Here is a 22253-nt window from a genome sequence, read left to right as displayed (position 1 = left end):
CCACACGAGGACACATAACAATTAAGAAAACGCCTTCAGACGCGTGCTTCAACAAACCATCATTTGCATGTATAAGCGTGTATTGTACAATTAATTCCTGGCGGGCATATTGCTATTCTGGGAGCACAAGTCAGTAACGGCTTAGCTCGGAGCCGTGAGCGCCACATTCAGGCAGGGGCGACCGTCCTTTGACCGATTTAGGCGTAAATTATGAGACAATGTGACGGCAGTCCATCAGGTAGTGTCGCCATTTCTATGCTAAACAGGAGCCTCCAATAACACAGCATAATACCGGGGGTGGCGGGCCTCGCCGCCTCTTACTGCCACCACGCCTGTCACCCCCACTACTCCACATGCTTCTTTCTCCTCGCTCCCTTATCTCCCCTCGCCTACAACTTCTCTTCCGCCGCTACTATTTCCTTCTTGCGGCATTCTTAGGCATTTCCCTCGCACCCCAATGTGCACTCGTCGTTGCGTTATTTTTCTGGCCACTCCTGCGGCGGCGGCGGCTTGCTCGGCACACCCTTGCGTGGCAGGAGAGGATGTTGCAGCTCGCGACCGCAGATCACAATGATGCTGCGCCCAAAGTGTACGCAGCGGCTCAGTGACAGCTACACGAGGCATTGTAAAATGTCGTCTCTATCCTTAATACCGTATAATTGGAACGCTGTTTACATCCTGGCACTCTCCAGACGACGCGCCGAGGTTCTATACACAATAATGCCATTACAGCACCAGGCTGTCCTGTGCCCTGCTGAGCCTCGAAGAAAATGCTTCTATAATTCCATAATAACAGTAATCTTTGTAGTCTTTAGAGTTCTTGATTAAAGGAAAACATGATTACAGGTGTTCCGAGAGGCAAACGAGCATCAAAAAGTAAGAACTATTGTGCCAGCACGTCAGAGCAGCAGGTATGAAGGCTTAGGATTTGAAATTTACGAAGGGGGAAGAGAAGTCGTACTTTTATCACAAGCCTCTTTATTAATAATTCGATGAGGCAGCAAAGGAGACAATGCTGGATCAAAAAGAAGGGAAATGCGAAAAAAAATAATATCATCGGCGGCAGCAGCACAAACATCAGCAGCAGAAGAAGCAGCAGCAGCAGCACTTGGAAGAATGTGGACCAACAAGTAGTAAAGTGACACTGAGGAGATGCAGTGACAAAAAAAAATGTACTTCATTAGTCGTGGTTCGATTTCAAAAACTAAGCGATTGCAGAAAGATACGGACCAAAACTATCAAGACCATATATCTGGAGATGTGTAAGAAAAAAAGGGGACTTGTAAGGAGTGACAAGAGGCAAGCATAAAGTGGTCTGGACAAGAAGAAATGACGATGTACACGAAAGAGAACATTAACTTATATACCCTTGTTTCTCGGGCGATAATGTCCATTTACTTCACGTGCGCCGCGATGTCCAGCACGCCAGCACAAGACCCACATCTACGCCACAGCCTGAGGAGCGGATGGACGGTTATAAAAACAAGGGGGAGCATCAGCATACATCCCCTTGTTTCACAGCTGATAATGTCTACTTATTTCACGCGCGTCGCAATGCCCACCACGCCAGCGCACGACCCTATCATCCACGCCTGAACCTGAGGACCTCTACGACGACCCTTCGCCCTCGAGCACGCCGCGAGGGGTGCCTACTCCATACCCTGGCAGGAATACTAACGAATCGAAAGGAAGATTAAATTTTCAAAGTGAAGTACAGTTACTAGATTAGCCCACGATATACGATGTTAATGAAAGTTCCTGCGAAGCTTAATGTGAATATTTTTGTCGTAATTTTAGAGCTGCAACGTTCAAAGATTTTTTTTCCACGGCGAGGAGAGAGGTCGAGGGGAGAGTAAGGGCGGGATAACCTCCAATACCCGAGCCACTACTGACTTGATGACCCAACACGAGGCGCGCTTGTTTTACACCACCATCACCACCACTACCGCCAGTCAGGTGTGTGTGTGTGTGTGTGTGTGTGTGTGTGTGTGTGTGTGTGTGTGTGTGTGTGTGTGTGTGTAGTGTGTGTGTGTGTGTGTGTGTGTGTGCTACAAACGTGTTTTTTATGTGCGTTTCGGCGCCAGGTCTGTGTTGTCCCTCAAGCAGCTCGGCCCCGGTGTGTGCCTGTGTGGGACTGTGCGCCAGTAACCAATAACTTCCTCCGATCTGCATTGTGAGGACACCCCACCAGGAGCAGCAGTCTGGCTGGCACACACACACACACACACACACACACACACACACACACACACACACACACACACACACACACACACAGACGTGCTAAAACTCGCCAGCTGCCAAGAGAAGTAAAGATATTTTCATAGCCGGCCATTAGCAACTTGAGATGTGATGGTAATTAAAAAGTTTTAGAAACTTATATACATATTTTTAAATGTCCGACCTCGAGTATGCTTTTGTGTGTGTGGCGCGAGGGTGTGGCCGGCGTGAGGGACGTGTGAAGGCTCCATTGTCGTCTGGCGCGTCGCTGCAGTGGCCGACACTCTTTATGACCTACTCTTTCCTCCCTCAGCGCTGTTTTGACCCGCCTCTATGTGTGTGTGCCCCGTCGCCGTCGGTATTGGCTGCCTCGCCCTGGCTCTTGAGGGGCAGCAAGCCTTGGCCACCCTAACACGCTCACGTCACCCGCGTGTCGGCGACTTGTCTAGCCTCTGCATTTTCAAACACTTGCCAAAGCCATTACTCTGATTTTTTTTGTTTTATTCACTCGTCAATGATCTCTCTCTCTCTCTCTCTCTCTCTCTCTCTCTCTCTCTCTCTCTCTCTCTCTCTCTCTCTCTCTCTCTCTCTCTCTCTCTCTCTCTCTCTCTCTCTCTCTCTCTCTCTCTCTCTCTCTCTCTCTCTCTCTCTCTCTCTCTCTCTCTCTCTCTCTCTCTCTCAGGTTTACTATTCATTTGAGTATTCTATAAAAACACGACTAAGTGCAAATCGGTCCGGAAATGGCGACAACTCACTCTTTGCCATAGACGGCGAAGCAACGGAGCCGGAGAGTAGAGTGACGGACAGACAGACAAACGAGGGAAAGGAGAGCAATACAGAACAGCGGATTGCAAGGAAAAAGAAAGCAGAAGAAAAGGACCATAGGGAAATTGAATGTCTATAAAGGAGAGGAAAGGGACATGAAGGGGAGGAGAGATACAACGGGAAAGGAAGGAATGAAGGGATGAAAAGAAAGGCGGGAGAAGGAAAGAACCATGGAGGATATTAGTGCCCATGGACGAGGGAGGAAAGGGCCACGGAAGGAGGAGGAAAAAGACGAAAACTATGGAAGAGGAAGGAAAGAAGGGATGGGAAGGACGTAGAGGAGGAAGAAATGAACCATGGAGGAAATGAATGCCCATGGAAGAGGAGGAGAACGACCATGGAGGAAGGAGAAGGCCAGAAGGGGAAAAGAATAAAGAGAACCAAAACGGAGGCTAACATGGGAGTTAAGGAGAGTCAAGGGAGGAGGAAACGAGTGTATGGAGGTTATGAGGAGAGTCAGTGAGGGAGGGAGGGAGAGAGAAAGGAGAGGGAGAGTCAGGGAGAGGAGGAAACGAGTGTATGGAGGTTATGAGGAGAGTCAGTGAGGGAGGGAGGGAGGGGGAATGGAGAGGGAGAGTCAGGGAGAGGAGGAAAGCGTCAAATTCAGCTGGAGAACGCTAAATGGAGCAAAGGAAGGATAAGAAATAAATATTTAGAGTAGAATTTATCTGTTCATTACACCCACGATACTATTTTTTTATCATTTCTCTTTTTCTTTCTCCCTCTCTCTCGTGGTTCTTTTTCTCCCGTTGATGAAATTTCATGGAGGGTGGGTATCTCGTGTTAATAACGGGCCGCTGTAAGTTAGCAAGGATCGTAAGTGTGAGTCGTAAGTAAACACGCCTCGTAACTTGGGCCGCGTCGTAAGTAACGGGACGCTGCTCGTTACTCTCGCACAACCGCAACAACTGAAAAAGGAAGAGCAAGTCTGGTGGGGTGGTGGTGGTGGTGGTGGTGGTTCTCCTCCTCCTTCCATGTTTCCTCCTCCTCCTCCTCCTACTATCTTCTCTCCTCTATCCATGCCTTCTCTCTTTCCTCCCAGCCCCCTTCTGGTTCTCATCCTCTTTCCTCCCTCTCTTCCTCTCTCCCTCGCATCCTCTTCCCTCCCGCTCTTCCTCTCGCCCTCTTCCAGCCAGTCCCTTCCCTCCAGCCATGGTGAAATTCAATGTGAACATTTTTCTTTTCTTTTTTTCCTCTTTCATGTGTCACGTGCTTTACGCTTTGTTTTTACTTTACTAGCCTTTACAACATCCATATCAGTTAACATTTATTTTCATCAATCGCATCATTCGTTCCTTGGTACACACACAGCCGCTGAAGCCTCGCCTTAAGCAGGGAGGCGAGTGATGATATTTGTCGCGCGTGGAGCCTCCTCGAAATGAGTTCCAGGCGGCCAAGAAAACGCCACCTAAAACACAATGTTCCGGGGTACAGCGGGAAAATCATTATCATATCTCCCCCCGAGCTGTAAAGTTTCTGTACCTAGGTTGTGCCGGCGCGGGATAACCACGAGTTTAAAATGCTAATGTCATTTGTCTAGCATGCTCTTAATGCTCCAGGATAGCGCTTAATGTTATGTAAACGGCCTCACTGTTAATTTCAAGATGGGGACACTAGTGTATGGCTGCTCTGAGAGAGGTGGATGTGCGCCGCGGTGGTGCTGGTGCCTGGCCACGGGGAGGGAAAAAGGAGGGGGAAGCAGAAAAGTGGCCAGGGGTTGACTAGGAGAGGGGTGCCAGCTGGGAGACACCCAGAGGATGTTTAGGGAAAGCAAGTAGAATGAGGGTAGCAGAAACCCGGGAGCAGCCGGGGATGGGCGTGACCATGCGACAAAGGGAAGCGGCGAGCAAGTGGGGCGGGATGGCTTGTGATTAAGGAAGGCCAGGATAGGTAGCCCGGCCGACGGCTCGGGGAGGGTCGTGACGGCTCCTGCGTGGCCAGTGAAGCCCTCTCACTGGTGGGGCATACGCACTTCACGTCTACTTGCCTCAACTGAACCTCCTCCCATCCTTTTCCTCTGAATGAGCCCTGAACAGAGTAAACTGCAGCCTCCACAACTCCGGCAGATGCAGCGGAAGACTCCCTCACGCCTCTTTTCCTCCCAAACACAAGAGAGGTTCCTTGCAGCTCACGGGGAGCACCGCCTCGCCTCCCCCCGGGTGCCAGTAAGAGGCACCGTCAGGCTCGGCCTCCTCATAACACAGCAAGGATATACTCGCCGCGAACATCAGCAGAAACACTGGGAAAATTAAGAACACTGCAACGACTGGAAATAAAAGTAACTGTTATGAGTCCGCTGCTTCACTGAAACCATAAAGCTTTTGTTCACAGTGACAACGCGGGGAACTGCTGGATATAGCTCACCCCCACCACTGCCACACACACCCAGTGCAGGGCGGGGAGCTGCTGGGTACTCACAGCTCACCCACACCACTGACACACACACAATGCAGGGCGGGGAGCTGCTGGGTACTCACAGCTCACCCACACCACTGACACACACACCCAGTGCAGGGTGGGGAGCTGCTGGGTACTCACCCTCACCACCACCACTACTGCCACACACTCAATGCAGGGCGGGGAGCTACTGCAGTGAGGTGTTCACACTGACCACCACACACCAAAACAGAAAGCATGTATTCTATTTTCATACCGTCTCACTATCCGACCGGTGTATGATATATGTCATCTAAAACTGCCCATCAAACCAATGAAATGATATTCCTCTGAGAATGAAATGAGATATCAAATAATACGAGCCTGACTTCAGATTTGCACACACACACACACACACACACACACACACACACACACACACACACACACACACACACACACACACACACACACACACACACACACACACACACACACACACACACACCCCAGTTGGCGTTTCAGCAGACGATGAAGAGCAATGACATGAGCTTTCGTTTGGCCAAACTTATAAGTAACAAAATAGAGAAAAAAGTGAGGCCACAAAAAAAGATAACACGATGCAATTAGAGATGACTCGAAAATATCAGTTTCCACCATTAGGTATATCGCTCCCTCTATTCGTCAACCCATAAGAGGCACCGGTTCCCAGGGACAAGGAAGGCATGCACGACACTCGCAAAGGTGACCACAACATGCAAATGACCCAGCCAGGCGGCCCCGTCCACCCGCCCACACTCACCTGATTAAATTGGGGAGCTCTTGCATAAGAAGCAACGGGAAAGCTATCCAAAGAAAATTAAACTCCTGCTCGACTGATTACCAGTTTTCAGGGCGAGTTAACAGAATGACTGCAGGAACATCAATGCAGGGAAATGCACACTTCTCAACCAGTCTCAGTGTTTTAACATAGCAAAGTAATAACAATCAAAACTAACTCAAGAGAAATATACGAACAAAAAAAATGCTAACTACACTCAAAGTTTGAAGCGATTTGGTTTAGGCAGACGTCCCCCTCCCTTCCTCCCAATTACCTAACCTACAGAACATTTTTCGCTCTTCAGATAGAACTAAAAACCGACTCGCCAACGGTGTCATTGCACGCCACGTCGCCTATTACAAGACGTATCCCTACAACACCACGCCGCCACCACCCTCACGGCCACCACACAGGTTTCGGATCCACGCAGCCCGCCAGCAGCCACCATCACCAACCCAGTGCAGCACCCAATCAGATCTGAACCAAACACACACAAAAAAACTATTTATCTATCATTCTATCGACCTATCCATCTATCTATCTATCTATCTATCTGTCTATCTATCTATATATCTATCGATCTATCTACCTATCTATCTATCTGCAGCTTGAGGAATGGAACTGCAGAGTGATAACATGCAAATGTATTTAAAAACAGTTAATGATAAACAGCAACACCCTGAGACCCGCTAGGAAGAAAAATTCCTACGCATCACGACAGACGGACCGACGACCTCAAAAAAATTAATCAGGGACTTCAAATGAAAAAATATTAATACTGCTAAAAAATATTAGTAACGATAATGAAAATGATAAAAAATAAGTAATAGTAATCACAATCATAAGAATGAAAATAATGGAAAATAATAATAACAATTAAAATAATGAAAATAGAAGAACAATAAGAAGAAGCAATGATAATAATAATAATAATAATAATAATAATAATAATAATAATAATAATAATAATAATAATAATAATAATAATAATAATAATAATAATAATAATAATAATAATAATATACTACTACTACTACTACTACTACTACTACTACTACTACTACTACTACTACTACTAATAATAATAATAATAATAATAATAATAATAATAATAATAATAATAATAATAATAATAATAATAATAATAATAATAATTACATAAAAAATAACATTGAACAAATGTAGAATTCAGTTGTATTATCACACACACACACACACACACACACACACACACACACACACACACACACACACACACAGAGAAAGAGAGAGAGAGAGAGAGAGAGAGAGAGAGAGAGAGAGAGAGAGAGAGAGAGAGAGAGAGAGAGAGAGAGAGAGAGAGAGAGAGAGAGAGAGAGAGAGAGAGAGAGAGAGAGAGAGAGAGAGAGAGAGAGAGAGAAAGAAAAATAGATAGAGATAAATATATGAAGAGAGATAGATAGATAGAGAGATAGATAGATAGATAGATAAACAGTTGGACAGATGGATGGATAGATAACAGCAAGAAAAAATCGGAGTCACCTTAAAACTGTTCCGCTTGCCTCACGTGGCCTGGGTAATGGAGTGGTAACCCCCAGAATGGTAGGAATCAGGGGAGACAGGAGTATACCAGGTAGAAATGGAATTAGAACCTTTGCCGGAGAAGGATGGAGGAGCTACACTAACACATGACAGAAAAGTTTGTGAAAGGCGTTTGTCCTGCAGTGCAACCCAGAGGTCCCAGGTTCAATTCTCAGGCGGAGTGGAGACGGATGAGCAATATCATTACCCGTGTTTCATGTCCACCCAGCGGTGAATGGATACAGGATGTCTCCAAAGCTCATTCGGCGAGGGTACTGGCTGGGGAGCTGGGGATTGTGATGATCGGGGACGGACGGACGGACGGAAGGACACACACACACACACACACAGTGGATAGAGCGTCTGCCTCACAACCAGAAGGACCGGGATTCGATTCCCCGGCCGGGTGAAGATAAGTTGTGTTTATCTTCTTTCACGTGTAGCCCCTGTTCACTAGCAGTGAGTAGGTACGCGACGTCAGGCAAGGAGTTGTGACCTCGTTGTCGCGGAGCGTTGTGTGTGAGTGGTTTCAGTCTTACCCAAAGATCGGTACTAGCTCTGTGCTCTTCCGTAGGGGAACGGCTGGCTGTCGCGAGAGAGACCCGCAGCAGACCAAGAGGTGAATTACACACTCACGAAACCTGTAACGAGCCACTTAAGGGAATCCCTTGAAATAGTTGCGTTTACCCTTTACAGTTGAGTAGAAGAAAACAAATCCAATAGACTTCTGGGATACTCAACTAAACGCGCTATTTTCGTTCAACACACGAATTATTGTGCGAAAAAGCCCCGTTCACCCTGAGCCGACCATTTCTCTCCTGTGTTACATCCGGTACCTTGTCACAGACGCTTATGGAATTTAAAACACATGATTTACCATTTATAAAGGTCATTTGCCTCTCCGTTAATCTACTATGCTTTTCTAGATGCTCTATTAGGAGATTCCATACCAGTTGCACGTTCTAGTCTCTAGATTCCTACTTACAACATTTGTCAGTAATGTAGAGGGTTTTGCCTGTCACTTTTTTTGAAGAAGGGAACAATGTAAGTCATTTCCCATATGTCTGGTGGTTTTCCTTGCCTGAGTGACTCCAAAAACAGAATTCTTAAACACTGAATCATCAGCCAGCAGGTCTTTATATTCTTTTGTACAGTAGGTATTTGGTTTGGGAGGCATATAAAAAGTTGCCACAATTATGCAATCCTCTAAAGTGGTTAGTTTTGTTACTATTAACTCCACTTGCTGGGGTAATTTTAATTTAACCTATCTAAACTTGTATTTTTTTTTTTTTTTACAGTAAAGGAAATAGTTCATAGGCAATAAATAGAGAAAAAAATAGCCTACTGTGTGCTGCTCCTTATTAAGCAAACAGAAGTGGCCTGAAGAGAGGTCAATTTTGGATGGGTAATGCCGCCTTCATTCCTAAATTTCCTGTTGCTTCTCCAAATGTTATATTCCTCAGTGTTTAGGGTGTCATTTCCCATAACTGCTGTTAGTGTAGTTTCCATTAGGCAGATAACATTTGAGTATACCATAATAATAATACTATTTATACATTTAAACTTAACCTTTATGTTTGTGACCCGGCTTGTTAATCTATAAGTTCATCCATCTCACAGTAACTAAATGGGATGTCAAGAGGGGGTAAGGCCCCCGTCGATCCCCACATTCATCCATTTTCACTAGAAATGGTTATATAGAAAGATTAATAGTACAGTAAGATCTATCAGAATAATAGTGTCAAACTTCAGGCAGCAAGTGTAAAAATAAAGCTATAGATACTAAAGAAAATTAGAAAATCCTGGACTCAAGCGTTAAAGGCTTCATCACATGTAAACATTGGAGGGGAATTTAGAAAGATTATTAGAAAAAAAAATAAGCAAAGAAACTGCAGACACGAATAAATCAATAGGTATCCCAGAGAAACAAGGAAAATTAAATCTGGAACAATCACAAGAGACCGAGATGAAACTAATAAACGATGAATATGATGAGAAAGGTGTCAGTTAAATCAGTGAAAACGATACAGAAGAATGTTACCTTTTCCTTTAGACGCTGAGCATACGTTGTCTGTTCTCCTCGACAGCTTTCAAACCACCGCCACCCATATGTAAACAACCCGCCTCCCTTCCCCGGCGGTACGAGCCAAAAAGTTTCTTAGTTTATTGCCTCTAATCGGTGTTTGTTGCACTTTGACTAGTCTTTGATTTATATTCTAGTTCATAATAAACACTTCACATTATTTGGGGCTAATACCTGTCCACCTATAGGCACGGCAGCCACAACAACTTTTTGCAAACTGTCTTAATGTTGGACAATTTTGAACCAACCCATTACTCTAAAAAAAAAATAATAAAAATTTATATAATAATCATGACAATTATGTAGAAAAAAGAAACATACATACAGATACATACAGAGAGAGAGAGAGAGAGAGAGAGAGAGAGAGAGAGAGAGAGAGAGAGAGAGAGAGAGAGAGAGAGAGAGAGAGAGAGAGAGAGAGAGAGAGAGAGAGAGAGAGAGAGAGAGAGTTTTCAGTTTATCCCATCAAAAGTTTAACGCGACATCAATATTTTCAAAAGTATATTGTTCGGCAACTTTCTCATACACAAATTATCAAACTAAGAGAAAGGAAAAAGATACAAGCACCGAAGATGGAGATGTTCAGCTAGCCAACCAGCCAGCACTCACCCCTCATCTCCATTTCGCTGTTCCTACCTCCGCTGCTGACTCTGGCACATCGTCACTCTCACAACGCCTCATCCATGGACTCAGAATCCTCCTGTCACGTCCTTGCAGGTTACGGGCTTTAACTTTGTCCACGAGCTCAGTATTTCCCTCTTCAAACGTTGTCCTGCACATCCCAACCAGCGCCACGTGTTACTGTTGATCCTTGTTGTCTTCAGTTACCAGATTGTCGTGCTCAGCTCACGCATACCTATTGCAAAAAAACATCGATAATTAACAGTTTTGATGATAACTTTAATTGAATGTCGCTATCTGTGTGGTTACGACAGTTTTGGATATGAAAACCGAGAAATGCGCTGCTCTAAGTACGACAATAATGGCACGTCTATAATGTTAACTTCAATTCTATAATCATCGAGCATCTGACATCCGTGATTGGACCTCTGAACTAAAACAACAAAAGGAAGTTCGATTTTGATTTTAGGCTGATATTGTACTGTGTATCAAACAAGTACCCCTCTTATTTTTTTCAAGCACTACAAGTCATAATCAATACATGAGTAAATGATTTCATGTACTGAGTCGTGTCATGAAGCCTGTGCTCGAGTCGTCTCGTTTTCTATTCATATTTTGTGTGTGTGTGTGTGTGTGTGTGTGTGAGAGAGAGAGAGAGAGAGAGAGAGAGAGAGAGAGAGAGAGAGAGAGAGCAATGAGTTATTTCCTTCAGTGGGGGAGTGGGGGAGCTCACTTTATGCAGAACCAGACGTTACCAGTTTTTATTAGAGGTAAAATGAACTTGGCTTTAATCAAAAGTCTTTGACAAGGGACCACTGTGGCAACGTCATCTTCCATTAATATCTCTGAAGCTATATTTGTGGATAACAATGTCGTAAAGATAATAAGTAGCCGGGTTTTTTTCTTCATTTTTTTCTTATATGGTCGGCTACGTGCAATGCCTAGGGCCTTGCGCTGACTGGGGAATCCCCTTTGATTAATCTACCCGGGGGCGGGGGTGGGGGGGTAACTGATTTAAGAAGGGGTATCCTGTTGCGGATTTGCCAAGGACCTCAGAAAGTCTTGGAACGTCACCGGTTGTAACAGCTTCAGGTGTATATATACACACACACACACACACACACACACACACACACACATATATATATATATATATATATATATATATATATATATATATATATATATATATATATATATATATATATATCAGTTTTCATTGGTTCAACATGGCATGATAAAGCTTATGTGAGGTGTGCCATAAAAGGTCCACAGTAGCATAAATAATAGGAAGGCAGAAAGGGTGACAAAAACTAGTAAAGTCATCATCATTATCTTCATTATCCTCATCATCATCTACAGGGGCAATAACAGCAGCAGCTGCGGCAGAAACATCCACTGCAGGACAAAGAACTTTCCCAACTACAACTTACACAAGAAGGAGGATCTCGTTAGCTGTGAAAAAAAAAATCTAAGACTACATGTAGATGGTCCACAAGGGTAGAGACATGGAGCCTGGTAAGACTAAAGAGATCACCGTAAAAGTCGATATTTATAACCTTGTGTACTAGCTATCTATCTTTCAAGTCTTTGGTGTTTGTAGCGCGTGAAATTATACTAGGCTACGTCGGTTGGTTATAATTTGTGTTTAGTTCAAGCGAGCGTGTTCCCCTACCTGGACTCCCAAGGCTGCGTTCTCTTTCTTAACACTCAGTTTACACACACACACACACACACACACACACACACACTCCGTGGCGCAACTGGTTAGAGGCGCTGCGCTGCCAGGGTTCAATGTCTGACCGGGCGGCGGTTTGAGCCCGCTCAGGCCGGATTCTTTCCGTTGACTAGGAGTGGTGACTGTCCCCCCTTGAGCAAGGGAGATGGGGTGTGTGGCTGTGGTGTGTGAGGTCCTGGCAGTACCCAGAGATCGACGATAAAGAGCACTTGCTCGTGTCGGAGGGTACCTGCTGGCGATTACGAGTCCAACACGTGATCAGGCCGTGGTGGTGGTGAATTGCACACACACCGTGGACTTTGAGAGTCTTTGTTCTCTTGCTTGCTTTGGTGTATGTTTCCCTCTCGAAGGTACACGCTACCTGATAATAACACCTTGAAGGACTCACAATGTTACGCTGTTGTGCAATACATAATAATGGAATGACGTCACCCAAGGAATTCATAGAACGAAAACTACAGATATGGTCAACTGGTTTTTTTTCCGAATCTCTGCTGTTGCTTAGAAATTTTATAAGAATGATTGGTCTATATTTTAACACAAATATCGATTTATCGTAATTATAGCCATTGTATGTATTTGTTCAAAACCAAGATCATGTTTCCCCAACTTCAAGAAAAGATGTCTATGAATATGTATATATGTTTATATCTTTATATTATGGTGTGTGTGTGTGTGGGGGGGGGGGTGAAATGTGTGTGTGTGTGTGTGTGTGTGTGTGTGTGTGTGTGTGTGTGTGTGTGTGTGTGTGTGTGTGTGTGTGTGTGTGTGTGTGTGTGTGTGTGTGTGTGTGTTGCAGCTTCTTAATGATGCAGGAGTCCTTTCATTTCTAGTCATCTTAGGTGTTTCATGTCACTTTTTCTAAACTGGTCACTCAGATTATCACACACGTTGTGTTCCTACACTCGTGTTATTCGAATATCAAAGTGGGTTGGGGTTTTATTTTCTCTTTTTATTCAAAAGTTCATTAAAAAAAATACAGAAAATCCAACTTTAAAATTTTTCAATAAATTATATGTACTAAAGACCACAACAGCTGATCAGAAGAAGGGCCCGCTGAACCAGGGGTCGGGCCTGAATGGCCTGAATGGCCTGAATGGCCCGGGGAAGCGGGACGGCTGTCTGCGAGGGCCGAACACGATGGGTGGAAAGTTGCGGTTGCTGATGCTGTTGGGCGAGTGGCCGATGAGGGCGCCCTGGCGAGGAGAGAAACAGAAGAAACGTTTAATACATAAAAATACACGAGTCTTCCCGCACCTGTATGCCTTCTCCAAGTTCACTAATTGATAAATACTGATAAATACTGGCGATAATGTAATGAAATGATTAGTTATATAGTAAGAGAATGACGTCTACGTTTACAGTTGAGAAACAAAAGCTACTTAGATCAAAATCGCCAAAAAAAAAGTCATTCTTATATTCTGACTAACGGAATTACTGAGTAATATCAATAATTTATTCAGAATCCTTGGCATGAATGTGACAGCACAGCACAGGCGAACAGCCGGAGAGGCGGACACTCACCACGCCGGGCACCACCGCGTTTTGTCCACCGGCGAATTTGACGGGAATCCTCGTGCCGTCAGGGAAGGCGGAAGGGACTCCGGAGGTCTGCCGGGCCACCCTCACGGCTCTGCTTTCTGTGGGTGAAGAAGTAATGTTAGGTCGATGTTGATAATAACAGACTGTGCAGACATAGTCACGAAGGTAGGGAAGAAAAATATAAAAAAGAAAGAAGAAAAAAAATAAAAGTGTGGAAGCTGAGGGAAGAGGAAATCAGAAGAGAGTTTCAACAGAGTGTAAAGGAAAATGAGGAAAATAATGGAGGATGGGAACAATTGAAAGTAAATATCATGAAAGCAGGGAGAGAAGTGTGTGGTGAAATAAAAGGAATTAAAAGAAACGAAAGAGAGACATGGTGATGGAATGGAATAGCGCAGCAGGCCATCAAGGAAAAGAAGGAGGCAGACAAGAAATGGCAAAAGACAAGGAGGAGGAAAATAGAGAAGTGATTAAAGAAAAGAAGAAAAAGGCAAGAAAAGAGGCAGCGAAGGCAAAGAAGAAAGCAACAGAAGAGTGGGTGAGGGAGAGAGAAGGGAGAACTTTAAAAAATGAGATGTTTAAAATTGCGAAACAAATGAAAAGAGAGACAGCAGATGTAGTCGGGGCAAAGTTTGTAAAAGATGAAGGAGGGAACATCATGGTGGGAAAAGAAAAGATATTGGAAAGATGGAGTAAATATTTCAGTGAATTGTTAAATGAGAAAAATGAATATACGACAAATGAAGCTGAAAAAGTAGAAGGCCCACAAGAAAAATTACGGAAGAAGAAGTAAAAGAAGCACTAAAGGAAATGAAAAACGGTAAAGCAGCAGGACCTACAGGGCAAACAGTAGATACAATAAAAGCAGCAGGAAAGGAAGGAGTGGTGGAATTGACAAGAGTGTTAAACGATGTCTTAAAAAAGGGAGAGATACCAGAAGACTGGAAAGGAACTACCCTATACCCATTTTTAAAGGGACAGGAGATGCTTTGAAATGTGGTAACTATAGGGGGATAAGGTTACTGGAGCATGGCATGAAGGTATATTAAAAAATCTTGGAGAAGAGGCTGAGAAGGATAATAAGAATTGATAAATGTCAGTTTGGCTTTTGCCCTGCATGGGAGATCAACAACTGAAGCAAAATATTCTATGAGAGGGCTTCAGGAAAGGTTTATGGAGAAGAGGAGGAGACTGTATCATGTTTTTGTAGATCTAGAGAAGGCATTTGACAGAGTACCAAGGGAAATTATAAGATGGGCATTGAGAAGGCAAAGAGCACCAGAAAGATTGGTTGAATCGGTGATGGGATTATATGAAGGTACAAAATCGAGAATGAAAACAGTGGTGGGAACATCAGATGAGTTCGAAATTGGAGTGGGGATTCACCAGGGATTTACCCTTAGCCCGCTCTTGTTTATAACAATAATGGAGGAGGCAACAAAGGAAGCAAGAGGAGAGGCACCATGGGAGCTGCTGTATGCAGATGACTTGGCAGTAAATGCAGAGACAGCAGAAGAAGTGAAAGAAAAGTTTAATAAATGGAAGGAAGGAATGGAGGAGAGAGGTTTGAAAATTAATATGAAAAAAATAAAGTACATGGTAACTGGAAAAGAAGCAAAAGAAAAGATTAAATAAGGAAAATATCCATGTGGATGCTGTGGGAAGGGAGTAGCTACGTGTAAATTCAATCTTGTGCACATGTTGCAGGCGGTGGTGTCACCATAGATGCTCAGGCCTCAGAAATGTAAGAGTGCAGAATTTTACATCCCCAGCTTGTGTAAGGAGACAGCAAGGACAAGAAACTGAGAGGGATGAAGTAGAGGTAAATGGAGGAAAGCTGGATGAGGTAGAACATTTCTGTTATTTTTTATATGTTCTGGACTGTGAGGCGGGAGTGGAGAGGACAGTGAGAGCGAGAGTGGCGGCAGTGTGGTTTAAGTGGAGGGAGGTGGCTAGTCTGCTCGTGAATCGTAGCATCCCTCTAAAGAGCAGAGCAGGGGTGTACCAAGCGTGTATTAGATCAGTGATGTTGTATGGAGCAGACACATGGGCTCTAACTAGAAAATTGATGATGGTATTGAGAGCAAGTGATCGCAGAATGCTGGGGTATATGGCGAAGATCAGGTGGCAAGGGTGTCCAGTGCAGATGTAGCTAACAGATGTGGAGTAGAGGACCTGGAAATAGTGCTCAGAAGGGAAAGACTCCGATGGTTTGGATTTGTAAAGAGAGCAAGGGAGGATACAGTGCTGGGGGTTTTGGAGAGATTGGAGGTAGAAGGAAGGAGACCAGCTGCTAGACCAAGGAAAATGTGGAGAAGGTGTATACAGGAAGACTTGGCATTGATGGGATTGGATGACCATCGGGCAGAAGGCGGAGTAGAATAAAGGAGAGCCATAAAACGTACAACCGCTCAGGAAGAGTGAAAACGGACGTTAAAAGAAATGACGATGATGATGATGATAGTTTTAAGTGATAATATTAATAACAATGATAATAATAATGATGATGATAATAATAATAATAATAATAATAATAATAATAATAATAATAATAATAATAATAATAATAATAATAATAATAATAATAATAATAATAATAATAATAATAATAATAATACATACATAATAATAATAATAATAATAATAATAATAATAATAATAATAATAATAATAATAATAATAATAATAATAATAATAATAATAATAATAATAATAATAATAATAATAATAATAATAATAATAATAATAATAATAATAATAATAATAATAATGATAATAATAATTCATTATAATAAACATTTTGTTAGTTATGATTATTTTCTTCAGGGATTATAAGTTATTTCACTTTATTATAATTATTATTAGGAGGATTATTAATATCATTATTTTATCATTATGCACACACAATAAAACACCCTACCAAAAACTGCAGCGGTCGAGGGCAGCACCAGCAGCAGCAGCGGCAGCAGCAGGGCGGTGATCATCGTGACTATTTGCATGGTGGCGACGGCGGGAGGAACGCTTGAGTGCGGAGGGCTGGCTAAGGGAGCGTGCACACTAATGCCTGTTTACGTAGGGAAGAACTCTGTGAGCATATCTCCTCTAGTTCACTTGTTCACAGCAGAGGTGGCAGAATTAGATCATTAATTATGCGTATTTGAAACAGAAGCATGAAGAAAACATTGGAAAATAATTATGTAAGAGGAATTTAACAATAGTAGGTAGTATTTTTCCGTGTGTGTGTGTGTGTGTGTGTGTGTGTGTGTGTGTGTGTGTGTGTGTGTGTGTGTGTGTGTGTGTGTGTGTGTGTGTGTGTGTGTGTGTGTGTGTGTGTGTGTGTGTGTGTGTGTGTGTGTGTGTGTGTTACACACACACACACACACACACACACACACACACACACACACACACACACACACACACACACACACACACACACACACATTTCTTTGCAAATGATAAACTCATCGATGCATATTATTTTTAGAGAGGACTTTCGTGATAGTCTATTTGAAACTCTTTTCATTAATCAATCAACTGAATTCTATTATATTAAAAGTCTATGAAATTTATAAAATTTAGACACTGTCCCATAAAAGTGTTTACAGCGTTACTTTCAGAAACTTTGAAAATATAATCATATAGACTTGGGCTTCTTAATCTTACGACGCATAAAAACCTGTCATGCGACTGCGGGCAAACCGGAAAACGCACGCACGAAAAATAATATGTTATCTTTGGCACCAAGGAGTGTAAAAAACAATTTGAAATGCCATTACGTACTGTAAAAAGGGTAACTGATGACAGTCTGTAGAGTAAAAAATCATATGAAATACAAAGAGAGGAACACAACACAATTAACACTTGACCAGTTTCTTAGACCTTCTTTTGACACTTACCGAGATTCTTTGATACACAGTCTTTCGAGGCAGCGGGAGTAGGGACGCAGCAAACAGGAGCGAACCTCACACCAACACGAGCTGAAGACCTTGAGTGCGTCCACCGAGCAGCGTGTGTCTATTTTATACAAGTGGGGAATCTCCGAAGGGCGGCCACCTGACCGTTTCACAGGAACTACCTACCACCAAACCTTGCGACAGAAAATATCCCCGAGAAGCACCACGAGACCCTAGCCAACCGCCAGCACTGTTGGGTGCATGGTGTTACTAAGGGATGTGTCACCCACACCTGTCTATATACAGGTTAAAATCACTAGGCGTACTGTCCAGCAGGCGCTTAATGCGGCGGTGAGTCACCACAACATCCGGACGGGCCCACGCCAGCGGCTGTCTTCCTGCACGAGCTCATAGACTCATGAATACCGTCGGACTTTTTTCTGACTTTTTTGTTGTTCCAGGTGTGTGACATGTATAAGTGATTCTTCTGCGGCCAGGAAGAACGTGACTCAGGAATAACGAAGACAGGATACTAGGGTGCCATGCCTCTGTGATCGCAATATTTAAACTGCGAAATAATGTACACAAATTATTATTATTATTATTACTATTATTATTATTATTATTATTATTATTATTATTATTATTATTATTATTATTATTATTATTATTATTATTATTATTATCATTATTATTATTATTATTATTATTATTATTATTATTATTATTATTATTATTATTATTATTATTATTATTATTATTATTATTATTATTATTATTATTATTATTATTATTATTATTATTATTATTATTATTATTATTATTATTATTATTATTATTATTATTATTATTATTATTATTATTATTATTATTATTATTATTATTATTATTATTATTATTATTATTATTATTATTATTATTATTATTATTATTATTATTATTATTATTATTATTATTATTATTATTATTATTATTATTATTATTATTATTATTATTATTATTATTATTATTATTATTATTATTATTATTATTATTATTATTATTATTATTATTATTATTATTATTATTATTATTATTATTATTATTATTATTATTATTATTATTATTATTATTATTATTATTATTATTATTATTATTATTATTATTATTATTATTATTATTATTATTATTATTATTATTATTATTATTATTATTATTATTATTATTATTATTATTATTATTATTATTATTATTATTATTATTATTATTATTATTATTATTATTATTATTATTATTATTATTATTATTATTATTATTATTATTATTATTATTATTATTATTATTATTATTATTATTATTATTATTATTATTATTATTATTATTATTATTATTATTATTATTATTATTATTATTATTATTATTATTATTATTATTATTATTATTATTATTATTATTATTATTATTATTATTATTATTATTATTATTATTATTATTATTGTTATTATTATTATTATTATTATTATTATTATTATTATTATTATTATCACCATCATCATCATCATTATTATTTTCATTTTGATATTATTATATGTGTATCATCATTATTAAGACTGTTGGGACATTTTCGACGTGTTGGAGGCGGATTATTATTATTAAGGCGATTGATTTCCATTATTATTAGGCCTCTTTAGGGGATTGTTCCCCTCAATACACCCGTTTTTCATTCCTCTTCTCCATTATTTCGACTGTTTATAATAATGTTGTTGATAATGACCTGGCTGCTGTTTTTTTCTTGTTATGGATGTATTTTCTCTCCTGTTTCAAAACATAAGAAACAAGTCAAGAGGCCGATAGGCCTACAAAGAGCAGATCTTCTAAACCTAAGCCCACCGATTGCCACCTATCCTCATGTCCATGACTTTATCTAACATTTTCTAGAAGAGATCTATCCCACTGGCACTCACCACGTGCCTGCCAAGTCTGACCGGAAACTTAGCAGCTTGTGTTTCGAACTAACAAGAATACCTTCGTGAGGACACGCAACTTCTTTGTGTGTGTGAGGAGGGAAGGCCCCGGGGCTTGGGGAAAGTGGAGGGAGAAAGGTCAAGCGTAGGATCCTACACGTGGGCAGGCACCGAAAAAGCACCTGGCCTGGCAGACACTCGTTGTTGCCGTGAGCGTCGGGGATTGTCCCGTCTCCAGTAGGTGATATTCCACGTGGACGGCAAGATCTAGTTAATTCGTCCATGACGTTGCACAAAATTGTCCACATTGTTCACGATGATCACGCAGGTTTGTGCATCATTCCTCAGGAAGCAATCGCTCAAAGGTCAAACAAAACATTAAGAAAGAAAGGATGTACTTAAATGAAATAGTTATAGTTCCAGCATTTCCCAACACTGGAAGTTTTTGACCTTGGAGGGAAACAGTATAATTATTAGCCGAGTCACCTTGAAACATCACCATAACACGTTACACTACTTCCACCGTGATACAAGAGGCTTCCTGTATAACTTTGAAACATCAACTCTGTGCAATATCCGATATATATATATATATATATATATATATATATATATATATATATATATATATATATATATATATATATATATATATATATATATATATATATATATATATATATATATATATATATATATATATGATATTGCTTAGAACTGATGTTTCAGAATAATGAAACAGACAACCAGAGTGTAAATTTCCTTAGGTATCACGGTGGCAGTACAGCTTGACGTAATTATATTATACTAGAGAGAGAGAGAGAGAGAGAGAGAGAGAGAGAGAGAGAGAGAGAGAGAGAGAGAGAGAGAGAGAGAGAGAGAGAGAGAGAGAGAGAGAGAGAGAGAGAGAGAGAGAGAGAGATGATTTTACATAGAAAATCAGACCACACAGACACCATGGTCCAGACTAGGTGGTCTGTTCTTAAACCTAAGTGATTCTACATTAATCAGATGGCTCCAAAACGTTGCACTTCAACTCTAGTTAATATTAAGTTCAAGGAAGTGACGGTCGAGCTTGTTTTTAAAGGAGTCAATCGTGTTACACTGGACCACTGAAGGTGGGAGATTATTCCATTCTCGCACTACAGCGTTGGTGAAAAAAATTTGGTGCAGTCTGAATTTACTTGTCAACATATGAGTTTTATGCCATTGTTTCTCGTTCGCAAAGTGTCATCGATCATAAACAATGTTGATCTGTATACATTCGTGAAACCATTAAGTATTTTAAAACATTCGATCAGTTTTCCTCGGAGGCGACGTTTCTCAAGAGAGAACATGTTAAGGGTGGAAAGCGCAAGGAAGGGATCATTTTTGTTGCCCGACGCTGAACACCTAATTTAGCAATGTCCTTTGCATGGTGGGGGAGATCAAAACTGTACCGCATATTCCAAGTGGCGTCTGGCTAAACTATTGTAGAGCGGAATTATTACATCTTTATTCTTGAATAAAAAGTTTCTTTTCATGAAGCCCAGCATTCTGTTCGCTTTATTTGCTGCATCGATGCATTGCTGTGAGAATTTGAGGTTTAACGCGATTTTGACCCCCAGATCCTTAATGCACTGAACGCTTTTGAGTTTAACGCCGCGCATTTCGTAAACGAACTTCTTATTTATTGTTCCAACCTGAAGGACCTGGCACTTGTCTACGTTAAAGGGCATCTCCCATCTATCAGACCAAGCTGAAATTTTGTGCAAACCATCTTGGAGGCCTTACCTGTCTTCGTCAGTGAGAACAGAGAGAGAGAGAGAGAGAGAGAGAGAGAGAGAGAGAGAGAGAGAGAGAGAGAGAGAGAGAGGGGTGGGTGGGTGGGGGAAGTTATATATAAAGAAACAAATGTGTAGATAGGTAGATAGACAGACAGATGAAGACTGGTAGATGACTGTAATAAATATGGATAAATAGTTGCCGAAATAGTACCTTGCTTTAGTGCAGCCCGAGTCAGCGTCCAGACCCCCTCACCCTGCAGGACTGGCCGAAGTGTGCCGCACGGCCACGCGCCACACCCTTCACTGACTATAAAAAAAAAAATAAAAAAAATATAAAAAAAAAAAAGGTTGCTGTGGTACTAAAAACCAGTACCCCCTCGGGCACACCAGTCACTGCGTAGGAACAGAAAGTGAAAATATAAAAATAGATAGACAGATTAATAGATATATAGATAGGTAGATAGATATATAGATAGATAGTTAGATAGATAGATAGATAGGTCGATAAATAAAGAGAGAGAGAGAGAGAGAGAGAGAGAGAGAGAGAGAGAGAGAGAGAGAGAGAGAGAGAGAGAGAGAAATAGATAGATATATAGATAGATAGACAAATAAATAGACATAAATAATTTGTAGACCACTTCGTCTTGAAAAGGATACAAAAATTAAACAGAAACTAGCTCAAGATATTCATTTCATCAGAGTTTATTTGCAAGTTAGTTACTACAAGCTGGCGGGCTACGTGTGCCACTGTGCTGCGCTAATAATTCCGACGTCTTAATAGCTCATTATAGCAGGGTTCGTCACGGTAAGTTTCCTGCCCCCCACACTTGATCTCATTCGATAAGTCACTGGTCGCCACTTCT

At 41.2% G+C, this 22253-nt stretch overlaps 1 protein-coding gene and 1 long non-coding RNA gene across 11 annotated transcripts in view; both read right to left on the bottom strand.

Moving 5' to 3' along the window:
* Positions 1 to 11837: 11837 nt before the first annotated feature.
* LOC126999915 (uncharacterized) lies at positions 11838 to 21678 on the bottom strand. 2 transcript variants are annotated; one of them, XR_007753660.1, is made up of 4 exons: positions 21602 to 21678; positions 16706 to 16849; positions 13768 to 13883; positions 11838 to 13439 (listed from the first exon to the last, which is right to left on the bottom strand). It is a non-coding gene; the product is annotated as an uncharacterized LOC126999915 (long non-coding RNA). The 2 variants fall into 2 exon arrangements; XR_007753659.1 differs by lacking the exon at positions 21602 to 21678 and adding an exon at positions 17685 to 18187 and having other exon boundaries at positions 11839 to 13439.
* Positions 21679 to 22064: 386 nt separating this feature from the next.
* LOC126999913 (zinc finger protein ubi-d4-like) overlaps positions 22065 to 22253 on the bottom strand; it is a 48881-nt gene continuing 48692 nt past the window's right edge. For all 9 annotated transcript variants that reach the window (XR_007753658.1, XM_050863069.1, XM_050863068.1 and 6 more), the window contains one exon: positions 22065 to 22253. This exon is cut by the window's right edge. The gene's annotated coding sequence lies outside the window, so the exon portion shown is untranslated.

Source organism: Eriocheir sinensis, chromosome 17, assembly GCF_024679095.1.
Source record: "Eriocheir sinensis breed Jianghai 21 chromosome 17, ASM2467909v1, whole genome shotgun sequence".
In the NCBI taxonomy this organism is placed as follows: domain Eukaryota; kingdom Metazoa; phylum Arthropoda; class Malacostraca; order Decapoda; family Varunidae; genus Eriocheir; species Eriocheir sinensis.
This window is presented reverse-complemented; position numbering and strand designations above follow the sequence as displayed.